Source organism: Arachis duranensis, chromosome 2 (assembly GCF_000817695.3).
Source record: "Arachis duranensis cultivar V14167 chromosome 2, aradu.V14167.gnm2.J7QH, whole genome shotgun sequence".
Classification (NCBI taxonomy): domain Eukaryota; kingdom Viridiplantae; phylum Streptophyta; class Magnoliopsida; order Fabales; family Fabaceae; genus Arachis; species Arachis duranensis.
In genome coordinates, this window is record NC_029773.3 from 75,159,671 (window position 1) to 75,173,696 (window position 14,026).

Genomic DNA, 14,026 nt, shown 5'->3' on the forward strand with positions numbered 1-14,026 from the left:
ACTTAGGGGGATTCTAAGTAATACTAATTACACCACTTTATCCCACAGCCTTTGCCACCGTAACCTCTATGCGATCCCAACGCCACTGCCTACCTAACCTCCTCAATACCAGACAATTACAATTAATGCAAACAAGCAAACACAGATAACATTCAAGTATATACAAGTAATTCAAGAAGCAAGTAGGCATATTATACATTTAGGCAAACTCAAGTAGTCAAAGCAAACAAGCACATAAGAAATGCATATGATGAATGCCTGTCCTATTGGCTCGTGATATCACTTGTTGGTATATGAATGCCAACCCGACACATCCTTTCGGATGTCGCCTTTCTGACACTTCCGAGGATATAGTGCCTGGCCCGCTCTTGTTCTGAGGATATAGCGTCTGGCACACTCTTGTGGAAGAGAAGGAAAACAACAACACATGCAACTCATCACAAATCATTCCAAGGATATAGTGCCTAGCTTACTATCCACATCCACAATTCCATTGACCTCAAATCATCATCATTTCTCATCTTAAATCACTTCCAATTATCAACTCTCAATATTCCAAGGATATAGTGCCTGGTACACTCTCTTTCAAACATTATTATTCTGAGGATATAGTGACTGGCACACTTTTCACATTCAACAAGATCATCATTCCTCTTTGAATTATCAACTCGTCATAACCATCATCATTTTCATTAACATCCTTACACATTCATATCCTCAAGTCCATCAGTTTCTCACTTCATTGTCAACAATCACCAAATTCACTACTCCTCCTTACCTCTCAACCAAACTCATCCTCAATCCACCAGAAACTTAAACCTCCGTTTGCTAACTTTTCAAAATAAAAATAAACCAAACCTCCTAGGATCTTTCCCATGTTTTAATGCCCAAAGCTAGGCTCAAGAATCATAAAATGGGGTTATAGAAACTTACAACCTTATCAGGAAGGTGAAATAGTTGAAAACAAAGTTAAATTTGTGAAACAGGGCGTATGCGTCCGCACATGGGTGTGCGTGCGCACGCCCAGGAAGATTTTGAAAGTGTGCGTACGCACAGGGGTGTGCGTCTGCACAGGTACTAAAATTTATAAAGTCTGTTCACTCGCACAAGCTGTGTGAGCGCCCCTAACAGACGACCCTTCCCGACTTGTGCGTGCGCACAGGGCTGTGCGACTGCACAGGTCGTAATTCTTCATTGATGTGCGCACGCACAACCTTTGCTAGCGCTGCTACCAGAGCCCTTTTCCTTGCCTGTGCGTACGCACAGGTCTGTGCATTCGCACAGAATAACATTTTCGTAGGGTTGTGCGTGCGCACAAGGCTGTGCGTTCGCACATATCAGAAAATCTTGAAATTCTGCAACTTTACAGAATTTCAGATTTTTAACACCAACTTTGAATTATCATAACTTCCTCTACAAAATTCCAATTTTCAAAAACTTTATATCGATTTAAAGATTTTTCAAAGACCTTTAATTATAGATAAGTTTCATCAAATTTTGAAAATCGAGGCAAAAGTTATGATCAGACAAATTTACCGAAAATCCATTTTTACCAAAGGCCTCAAAACTCCAATTTTTTTCCAAAACTCACAATTCAAAACCAAAGCAACCACAACCCAAACATCACCAAAACAACATAAAGGCCCATACCCTTCATTTTCCAACTCAACCATCCATAATTCCAATTTCACTACTCAATACCATCAAATTCCTTACTCATCAACATCCAAAACCATCATAAATAATCTTTAACCAACATCAAACATCAACAACTACTTCAAATCTTCATCACTTAACCTCAACATTATCAATCATTATCCACATTCATATTACCACACTCAACATACACACTCACCAATATCAACCAACATCATAATTTATAATTAGCACCCACAACATCAATATTCTTCATCAACCTTTATAATCATTAAGTACCAACAACATCATTAATCATTCATCAATCCTTAAATACCAACAACCTCATCAACAACACTAATCAGCAATACTCATCACCACCAAAATTCCCAATAATCACCCTCAACCACGATAATCCAATACAACCCACAATTATCATCAATTCACATATAATTATTCATACACCAACAACATTCAATCCTATCTTAAGATTAACTAGTCTAAGTGTCCATGAACATTACATATTACATAAAAAAACCGAAACCATACCTTGCCAGATTCCCAAACGCACCAAACACCAAAACGAAACCACCAAGCTTGATCTAAAGCCTCAACCAACTTCAACCAACACCAAAGCTCAAACTAACAACACATATATCACCAAAAATCAAAACCTAAGATACACAAAACAACTAAACACAAGGATTTAGTGAAACTTTACCTTATCTAACGATATTAGGAATAAAATCTAACAATTACCCGCTACTAGAGATCACATAAACAACCAAAACCACAAAATCTACTCAAAACTGCAACCTCAAAATCGCAGAAATCTAGGGCACAAAACTGGGAAGTGAGACGTGAGTTATTACCAGGTTTCTTTAGATAGAAACATAGAGCTTGATAAGAGCTTCGCGTGACCGCAAACGGCTCGTCAATCGGAGCTCTGGATCAAAAGTTATAGCTTCCGAAAGGTGTAGGTAAAAAGAGCACTCTCTCTTCTTCCTCTCCTCTCAAAACCGCGCCCTCCTCTCTCTTAGGGCTGGAAAATGAGCTCAAAACTCATTAAGTGAGCTTATATATGTTGGGTCTTGGGCCCGATCCAACCCGTTAGCGTGTTTGGTCCCTTTGGCCCACTTTAGGTCAAAACCTTTAAGATTAGTGTCCGGTTTTCGATTCTATAATTATTTTTGTCCTTTCAAAACAACAAATCAGTTTTCTAAATATTATTTTCCAAAATACGCGGTACTAGACAGTCTAGAGCCGGTACTGCCAGCTTAAGCACCGGTACGCATTTTTACAAAAATCTTTTCGAAAAGGTATATTTTCCAGCTCAGAAAAATTTACTGAAATCAAATTTTACATTTTTATTTTCAGAAAAATTCTTTGGCATCATCTTATTCAGATACATTACAAACTTCTCTTGTTTTGTAATTTCTAACATCTTTTTTAATAAATATTAGTTCACGATGACCTCCTACTACTGTAACAAAGGATTGATATATCTCTTGTCCTAATACCAGCTTCATCGTTATTCTCAGTTGTGCGACGATTAAACATACTTAGCTACCTATGTTGTTTAAGCATCTTTGCTTGATTTGGACAGCATGCATGTGTATGATTTAAAACAACTTTGAAAATAACTCAAACATCAGTCTCCTTCAATAATTATATAAATTTTTGTAGGACAATTTAATCCAGCTAATAATATTGTCTTCTCAGTAGGAGATATGTTGGATTTTTATTTTTCTTCTCTATTACATGTAATTGATTGATTTTTTATTTCATTTCCCTTCCTATTTGTGTTTTATTTTGGTAGCAAAACCTACAACTTTAGCATAATTTTTTTAAAATTTTTCAACTTCTTCAAGTGTTTTGAAAGTCATTTCAACCTTTGGAACAAACTGTTCATTAACATCTCAATACAATACCATTACAACAACAAGATTATTCATATTTGATATCAAAGAATTTTATCAAATCATTTCTAAACACACAATCACTGATTCCATTTAGCACAAAAAATTAATGTATAAAACATCAAATCAGTAACACTGATCTTCATAAACCAATCCATAATAAAAATGAACTTATCAATACAATGTCATTCTTTATCTCTGGAAATCACCAAAACTCTAATTAAATGTGACATAAACATATTTTCACAATCAAATTCAAAACTCATAGATTTCAATCAAATTCAAATCCTTAATTATCAACACTGATTTATTCTCACAATCAAACCTCGTCGAGACGTCCACTACATTCGATTGAAAAAATTATCTAACTTACCCTGGTTGAACGTATTCGAACTTGCATCATCCAACTCTCCTGGTTCAATGCACTCAAACTTGAATCATATATTGTTTGCTCTCAATGTTTGATTTTATAAAATGAGAACGTAGATAAGAAAAGAAAAAAAAATAAAGAATGCAGAGAAGAATAGCAAAAGATTCGAGAACACAGAGAAGAATAGTAAAAAATCTGAGAATGTCGAAAAGAAGAGCAACGAATTCAGAATAAAATCACGAAACTGAGAACACGGAGAAGAAGAGCAAAGAATATGGAATGAAATAACGAAAAAATGTTAAAAATTAGTTAGTTAGGATTCCTTCATTGGTGTGTGGATGAAAGATAGGTTAAAGTGACTTGGTTGGACTTGGTTACTTAAAACACTTGGTTGTAGAGCTTTTTTGTTAAATAAATTAGAATGGATCCATGTTTATTTATGACACTCCAAGCATATTAAAGACTAAATGGTCTGAGAAGAGTGATGTCCAAGTAACTAATTTTGTTGAGAATGAAAACGAATAGTTAGTCTTGAGAGTTAGTTACAATAATCCTTGAGTCAATGTTATCTAAACTAAGCATTCCACGTTTGTAAGGACACTCAATTCTATTCAATAAGATCAATTACTTACATTCTAAGAAAAATAGATTCTTCCTTTTTCTTTTCTCTTAATCTTTTGCAACCTGCATAATCGTTCTTCCATCACAAAACGAATTTTAACCTGGTATTAAAGTGTGATTCAATTCATGGCTAAAATTGTTCTTCTAAATACCATAGCTTCCATTAACAAAATTTTTTCATTCTATACCTGATCTTGATAAGCTTGAAAAAAACTCTTATAAAACATGGCAGTAATTGGCTCTACATATTGTTGGAGCAAATTCACTTAAAGATAATATAATCTCATAGAAGACTCCTCAGAAATTCTCAATAGAATTAGTTACTTGGGCATCACACTTCTCAACAGAAGTAAAAAGGCAAGAAAACATTGAATTTGCAATATATAAAGAATGGTAAGTCAAGGATCATTACTTGATGACATGGCTACTTTCCATACATGGATACTTTAATAAAAAAAATAAGATGTTAGATTGTACTTTTACATATAGTATGCTAGAAAATTCAAGAACATTTCTCTCAAACCTCCAAGATTCAGATTAAGCAACTTAAATCAAGACTAAGACTATCAAGAAAATAGGATTATTGTCATAAGATACCTCAAACATATTCAAAATGTGGTAGATTCTTTAGTTGCTATCCGTCATGTGCTTACTATGGATGATTACATTGATGCTATCTCAGAAAGATTGATAGAAGAATATGCTTTGTTCCTTTCGTCTATCATATCAAAATCTAAATCCATCATACTCTTGGAAGTGGAATCTTTACTCAAACATCAATTGGCAGGGTTTTAGAAGAGGTTTTCAAGCAAGAACAGGTAGAGGAGCTGGTAGAGATCATATGGTCGAGGATCAAGATTCTAAAAATATTTCTCTTCAACGGCACAATATCAGCTTTGTTGTAGATTTAGACACATCGTCAATTCTTGCTTCCATAGATATGATCAAAATTTTTTTCCTCAACCTGGATATAGTGAAAATTCAACAAATTTTTCATCTTTTCCTGCTCCACCCCATTAAATTTTCATAATCCAAGGTCTTTTATGGCCACTACTTTAAATTTTTCTAAAAATCCATGGTTTCCAAACATAGGGCCCTCACATCATATAATTGCAAATCAATCATATATACACACTACCTCAGAATTCTCAGGTCCAGAAGATCAAGTCTTGTTAGTTAATGAAACAGGTACTCGAATTTCATACATTGGTAATGATTAGTTGATATCCCTTAATACAAAGAGAAAGTTTTTATTAAGAAAGCTAATTCATGCTCTTGAAATGTCTGAACATTTGATAAGTGTTCAAAGTTTGCCCAAGATAATAAATATTTTTCTAATTTTATGCTAATTATTGTTTGGCTAAATCTCAAGGCACTCGTTAGATTCTGCTCCAAAAAGTGCCTAAAAATGGGGTATATTAGTTTAAATGTGTTGTTATTACTAGATCTCTACTATCTGATTCTAATTATGTGAATTGCGCTATTGATTCTTGTCCTCAAACAGTGCTATTCGAATTTCTCCTATTGTTATGCCTGATTTTGATTGTAATTCTCTAATATCTTAGTTTGTTTCTTCTTATCCTTGTGTGTTTGGTGCTAGATGGATAGATTAGGTCATGCCTCATCTTAAACTGTTAAAAAATCTTAAATTCTTGTAATGTACCTATTTCAATTTCAATAAAAGAAGACATTGATGTGTGAGCATTTTATACCCTTTTTTCAAATTTTTATATTATTTTTAATTAGATTTTATATACTTTTACTTGATTTTATATTTCTTTTTGTAATTTTTATTTACAAAATAATATCTTTTAGGTCTAGCATTTATTATTAGGTTAGTATTTAAAGGAAAAAGATCACTTTGGTTTAGGATCTTCTTCGTGGTGCACTTTTCAAAATCCTATTTTCTATATAAGTTATGAGCAACTAAACCTCTTGGTTAAGGTTAGGAGCTCTGTTTATTTCTATGGATTAAGATTATTATTATTCTATTTTAATATATGTTTAATTCAATTCTAAGGTGTTGTTTTCGTTCTTAATCTTATGAATTGGGTGGAACGAGAGTATGACCCTTTTCTACATGAGTTCTTGTGATTCTCGGGAGAGTTATCTCGCTTGAACTATAACTTGAAAACACTCCTCCTAGACGGCTAATCACCCAACCTGATGGGGATAAGCAACATCTATTCAGTCGGGATTGGGGTGATTAGGGCCTTTGGGGTATAAACTAGTTTTCTGAACTTCACCCTCCGATCTGAATTGAGTGACCACGGGAGTGGCATTTGATGAGGATTAGAGGAGATTAAATTGCTAAGGGGTTAGGGTTTGATCATTTACAGTTTATCATAGAATAAATCATTCATTGTTAACGTAGTTAGTAAGAAGTTTTAATCCAGAGTTATAAATATCTCCGAGACCTTAACTGATTTTTTATCATTGTCTTTCACTAAACATTTACTTGCTTTTCTTTACTTGCTTGTTTATTTGTTTTATGCGTTACAACAACAACAACTCTCCTTACTATTTGCCTAACTAAATCCAACAAGACAAGCATTACTTGCTCAGTCCGACAATGCTCGTGGGATTGACCCTCACTCACCTGAGGTATTAATTGGATAACCCGGTGTACTTACCAGTTAAATTGTGCGAGTTCTAATTTCGTATACCAAACACCTTGTGCAGATTTTGCTGTATGAAAAAAATGCATTCCTTAACTTTTGTTAAAGATGATTTTGAATTCAATATACCTTTTGAAATGATATACACTAATGTATGGGGTTTCTCACCGAATCTATCCTATAATAGTTTTAGTTACTATGTCTCATTTGTTGATGCATTCACTAGATACATCTCTATCTTTTTATTATATTCTAAAGCACATGTTTTTCAAGCTTTTATTCAATTTAAAAGTCAAATTGAAAATCAAACTAGACTCAGAATTAAAGCTTTGCAATTAGACCATGGAAGAAAATATCTTTTTCAATCTTTTATAGATTTTTTCACAAAAAATGATATAGTAAATAGATTTTTATGCCTTTATACCCGTCAACAAAATGGGAGGATTGAAAGAAAACATACATATTATTGAAATTGGATGATCTATGTTAGTTAGAGCTTCTATTCCTCTAGTTCACTAAGATGATGCCTTTTTGTTTGCAACTTTTCTCATAAATCGATTACCATCATCTAATACTTTGGATAAATCCCCTTATGAATTTTTATATTACAAAACTCCAGATTATTCTCTTTTAAAAGTTCTTGGTTTGTGCTTTTTTTATATTAAAACAATATAATGATAAGAAATTTGCTTTTAAATATGATCTTACAATGTTCATTGCTGGCTATGCACCAAAACACAAATGATATAAATGCTTAACAAAATCAAGAAAGATTATTATATCTAAAAATGTCCTTTTTTATGAAACTCTTATTTCTTATTCTGAAGTATTTGGTATGTATACTACTAAACATGTTCCTAGAAAATTTCCTCATTCTACTTTAATTATGCATGTTCTAAATATTTCTTCTTTTGATAACGCGCAAACTTTTAGCAACAATACTGAACTTGCTCAGCAAAACTCTAACAACATTGTACTTATACTCTCAATGTTACTATCTCTCAACATGATTCTCATCCTTCTCAATCTGCAACCACTTCATCATGTCATCGGTCATCACACTATAGAACCTTCACTAAAAGTTAATCCTCCTTCATCCTCTATTACTACCTGATTAATTGAGATAAATCTACCTTTTTAACATCCTGATACTATTATTATCAACAATAATTCTAGAGTGACTAGTTCCAAGTCTATCTCCTCTAGACTAAGACTAAAGCTCTTCATTCTGCTGTATCCACCTTAGAATTTGATCTTCATTATCCTCAAACGGTTCCTTTTTCAATTAAGAAAGCTATTAATTTACCACATTGGAAAGAAGCCATGTTTCCTGAATTGGATACTTTGCAAAGAACAAAGACATGGAGTTTACTAATAGCAAAATTATTGGGACAAAATGGGTATATGCTATGAAAAGGTCTCTTTCTGGTGAAGTTAAGATATATAAAGCTAGATTAGTGTCCCAATAATTTAAGTTATTTTAACAATTTCTTTTTCTTCAAATTGGACAATTCACCAATAGGATTTTAATAATGTCTTTATAAATGACAACTTAAATGACACTGTTTATATTAGACAACCTCCAGGTTTTATATCCAATTATTCTTTATAGATTTGCCTAAAATAGACTCTTAGAACTTGGTATGTCACATTGTCTTAAACTCTTAATCAATTCGGATTTAGGAGTATTAGGTTTAATCCTTCAGTATTTTTCTTATGAACTACTACTTATCATATCTATATTTTGGTGTATATGGATAACATACTTGTTACAAGTAATAATTTTTTAGCTATTACATCTATTATGTAAAAATTTTTAAAATTGCACAACATATTTACTTTCAAATCTCTTGGTACCTTCAATTATTTTTTTGGCATGGAGGCTTTTAAACTAAATTAAGCTCCTATCAACTATGCCAAACCAAATATATCAAAGATCTTCTTCTAAAATCTAGAATGCAAGATTTAAAACTTGTTCCGACTCCTATGTTATCTTCTGAAAAGTTCTCTCAATTGGGGCTAAATCTTTTGGTGATTCCACACATTACATGTCTACTATAGTTGTATTACAATATTGTACATTCACAAGACCTAAAATTTGTTTTGCTGTAAATAAAGTTAATCAATTCATGCACAAATCCTTGATCACTCATTGGAAAGTTGTCAAGCATATCCTTAGATACCTTGCAAGCACATCAAATCAAGGGATCATCTTTTATCCCTCTTCTGATTTTCGAATTTTCGTTTTTACAAATGTGGACTAGGGCTCAAATGTGGATCATAGGCACTTAACTTTAGGGTATTATTTCTATTTTGGAAGTAATTTGATAGCCTGATCTAGTAGAAAACTGTTCGGTTGGTCGGGTACCGGACGGTTCGGGGTGATCCTCGTGTGGATAGCTGAGGCATGATCTGGAATGGGTCGTGAGGGCGAGACGGGGAACCGACGTTCCGAGCTCTCGATGAAGAGGGGAGATGTCACCTGCAATGACACTCCGACGCTCTAGTCAGTCGAATGTGCAGGCGAAAAGATGGTAAGGCAGTGTGTGACGTACCTTGGGGGAGGAATAGGTCCCTCCCTATTTATACCATGTCAGAGGTGGGCCCTGCAAAGGCAGGCCCACCTTCCTTGAAGCTTCCTCGCACAGCTGTAGCAGAGAGCTATCAAGGACGCGTGTCCGGGTCGCGAAGTGAGCCGGATGTGCCCGACCGTTCGGGTCGGGTCACCCGTGGGTCGGGTTGACCCGCGAGTGGTTTGGGCCAGACCGTAACAATGCCCCAACGTGCCGGCAATTAGCCGCACGGGCTGTTGGTGGCGTGTTATCTCCTCATTGGTTATCGCCAAATCGGTTGTCCGTGGAGGGGACGCGCCTCTTGTGTGCATGGCCGTTCATTGTTGGGACGATCATCCGTTACCTCGTTCCTCGCGCAGAGCATTAAATGGTTATAATGGGTTGAAAAACCCTGTACGCAAAGACCATTTTGCCCCCAGGCCTTTCGCGCTTCCTTTACGGTAGTTTTAAATAGTTTCGCATTGGTTTTCCTTTTCCACTCTTGCTTCTCCAATCTCTTCCTTCTCCATTCCCTATTATCCAAAGACTTATTCCAGCATTCTTGTGCGTCCCTTTCTTTTCCATGTTTTCGCAATCCATCTAGGTAATCATCGATCCCTTCTCTCTTCTGCTTCAATACTTTTTTGCATGTTTACTGTATGTGCTTGCTGCTTGTTGTTTGGTTTTTGTAAGATAGATACCTTTTTAATGTCAAGTAGGTGCGTTAGGGGGGTTACCATTCTGGAATAGGCTTTGTTTGGTTTTGACTTCAGGCATGCTTAATTTGAGTTGTAGGATAGGTGAAGTGTAGTTTCTGGGTTTTTTCGGGTTCCCGACCTCACAGACTAATCGAGTGGTGCCCCCACTGTAGGTATGCCTCGTGTTGTCGCTCGGGCTTCTACCTCCGACGCGGGTTATGACCCGTACGCTTGGGTGGTCTCCGACCTCAGGGATTCCCCAAACCAGATGGGTGAGGAGGAGCTCACCGAGTTTTGCCAGGCCGAGTACCTTTGTGGGGGTACTGACGAGGAGCCCAATTATGACGTATACGTCCCTGCTCCTCATGAGCGGTTATACGAGCTCAACTTCCATGCTCCCCAGGCTACCGATTGGATTTGGTTCTACAAAGCCATGTTCACCTAGGCAGGGGTTCGCATCCCCTTCTCTGCCTTTCAAATGGGGCTTCTTAGTCGGATTTCCGTGGCGCCGTCGCAGCTGCATCCAAATAGTTAGGCATCAATCCGCTGTTTCGAGATGGTATGCGAGTATTTGGAGCTGCCGGTGTCCGTTGACGTCTTTCTTTTCTTCTTTAACCTTACGAATCCTTCCAAGGAAGGGAAGGCGAGGAAGGGGTTTATGTCCTTCCGATCTGCTCAGGGGCGGAGAATATTCAGCTTGTTCGAGGACTCTTACCATGGGTTCAAGGACAAGTATTTTAAGGTTCGACCGGTTAAGGGTCATCATCCTTTTTGGTTATTGTTGGAGGGAGAACGCCTCATCTCGACGTATTGGAGTTTCGGGGCAAGGTCCAATACTTTTATCAAAGTTACTTACCAAGGGATGTCGGCTGTGGACCGAAAAATAGCCGACGTATTGTGGGCTATTTTCGGGAGAAACCATGTGAATCCCCACCTTCTCATGGGTAGTTGGTGCACGAAATTGTGATCATCAACAATGGCGCCAATGAACTTGGTAGCGCTCTCAAACGTGAATCACACTTAGTCACAACTCCACACAACTAACCAGCAAGTGGACTGGGTCGTCCAAGTAATACCTTACGTGAGTAAGGTCGATCCCACAGAGATTGTTGGTATGAAGCAACCTATGGTCATCTTGTAAATCTCAGTTAGGCGGATAATAATTGATTATGGAGTTTTCGAATAATAATAATAAATAAAACATAAAATAAAGATAGAAATACTTATGTAAATTATTGGTGAGAATTTCGGATAAGTGTATGGAGATGAATTTTCCCTGTTGGATATTTACTTTCCTACTGCCTTCCCTCAATCCTTCTTACTCCTTTCCATGGCAAGCTGTATGTAGGGCATCACCGTTGTCAATGGATACATCCCATCCTCTCAGTGAAAATGGTCCAAATGCTCTGTCACAGCACGGCTGATCATCTGTCAGTTCTCGATCATGTTGGAATAGAATCCTTTGATTCTTTTGTGTTTGTTATCACGCCCAACAATCGCGAGTTTGAAGCTCGTCACAGTCATTTAATCTTGGAATCCTACTCAGAATACCACAGACAAGGTTAGACTTTCTGGATTCCCATGAATGCCGCCATCAATTCTAGCTTATACCACGAAGATTCTGATTAAGGAATCCAAGAGATATGCGCCCGGTCTAAGGTAGAACGGAAGTGGTTGTCAGTCACGCGCGTTCATAGGTGAGAATGATGATGAGTGTCACAGATCATCACATTGATTATGTTGAAGTGCAACGAATATCTTAGAATAAGAAAAAGTCGAATTGAATATAAAATAGTAGTAATTGTATTGAAACTTGAGGTACAGCAGAGCTCCACACCCTTAATCTATGGTGTGTAGAAACTCCACCATTAAAAATACATAAGTGATAAAGGTTCAGGCATGGCCGAATGGCCAGCCCCCAAACGTGATCAATAGTCTCCTCAGATGAATAATAAAATAAAACTGAGACCAAAGATGTCTAATACAATAGTAAACTATCCTATTTATACTAGACTAGCTACTAGGGTTTACAGAAGTAAGTAATTAATGCATAAATCCACTTCCGGGGCCCACTTGGTGTGTGTTTGGGCTGAGCTTAATCTTTACACGAGCTGAGGCTTCTTTTGGAGTTGAACGCCAAGTTGTAACGTGTTTTTGGCATTCAACTCTGGTTCGTGACGTGTTTCTGACGTTTGACTCCATAATGCAGCATGGAACTGGCGTTGATCGCCAGTTTAGATCGTTAAATCTCGAATAAAGTATAGACTATTATATATTGCTGGAAAGCTCTAGATGTCTACTTTGCAAAACCATTGAGAGCGCGCCATTTGGAGTTCTATAGCTCCAGAAAATCCATTTCAAGTGCAGGGAGGTCAGATTCCAACAGCATCAACAGTCCTTTGTCAGCCTTCTATCAGAGTTTTGCTCAGGTCCCTCAATTTAAGCCAAAAAATACCTTAAATCACAGAAAAACACACAAACTCATAGTAAAGTCCAGAAATATGAATTTAGCATAAAAACTAATGAAAACATCCCTAAAAGTAACTAGATCATACTAAAAACTACCTAAAAACAATGCCAAAAAGCGTATAAATTATCCGCTCATCACATCACCAAACTTAAATTGTTGCTTGTCCCCAAGCAATTGAAAATCAATTAGGATAAAAAGAAGAGAATATACTATAAATCTCAAAATATCAATGAATATTAATTCTAATTAGATGAGCGGGACTTGTAGCTTTTTTGCTTCTGAACAGTTTTGGCATCTCACTTTTTCCTTTGAAGTTCAGAATGATTGGCTTCTCTAGGAACTTAGAATTTTGAATAGTATTATTGATTCTCCTAGTTAAGTATGTTGATTCTTGAACACAGCTACTTTTATAAGTCTTGGCTGTGGCCCTAAGCACATCCATTGATGCTCAAAGCCTTGGATCCTTTTTACCCTTGCCTTTTGGTTTTAAGGGCTATTGGCTTTTTCTGCTTGCTTTTTCTTTTTCTTTAAAATTTTTTTTGCCAATATTTTTTTCGCAAGCTTTTGCTTTTTCACTGCTTTTTCTTGCTTCAAGAATCAATTTTCATGATTTTTAGGATTGTCAATAACATTCTCTTTGTTCATCATTCTTTCAAGAGCCAACAATTTTAACATTCATAAACAACAAGATCAAAATTATGCACTGTTCATGCATTCATTCAGAAAATAAAAAGTATTGTCACCACATCAATATAATTGAACTAAATTCAAGGATCATTTCTAAACTCATGTACTTCTTGTTCTTTTGAATTAGAAACATTTCTCATTTAAGAGAGATGAAGGATTTATGGAATTATTCATCGCCTTAAGACATAGTTACTAAATACTAATGATCATGAAGTAGAGACACAAAACATAGATAAACATGTAACATAAAAAACCAAAAAACAGAGAGATAAGAACCAGGAGGTTAAGAAATGAGTCCACCTTAATGATTTTGGCGCCTTTTGAAGGACCAAGGTGCTTTTTGAGCTCCTTTATGTCTCTTCCTTGCTTCTGTTACATGATCCCAAGTGATTTTGGTGCTCCTATCCTTAGTTGCTCCCAATAATTGTGTGAAGGAAAATGTATCCCCTGAGGTAT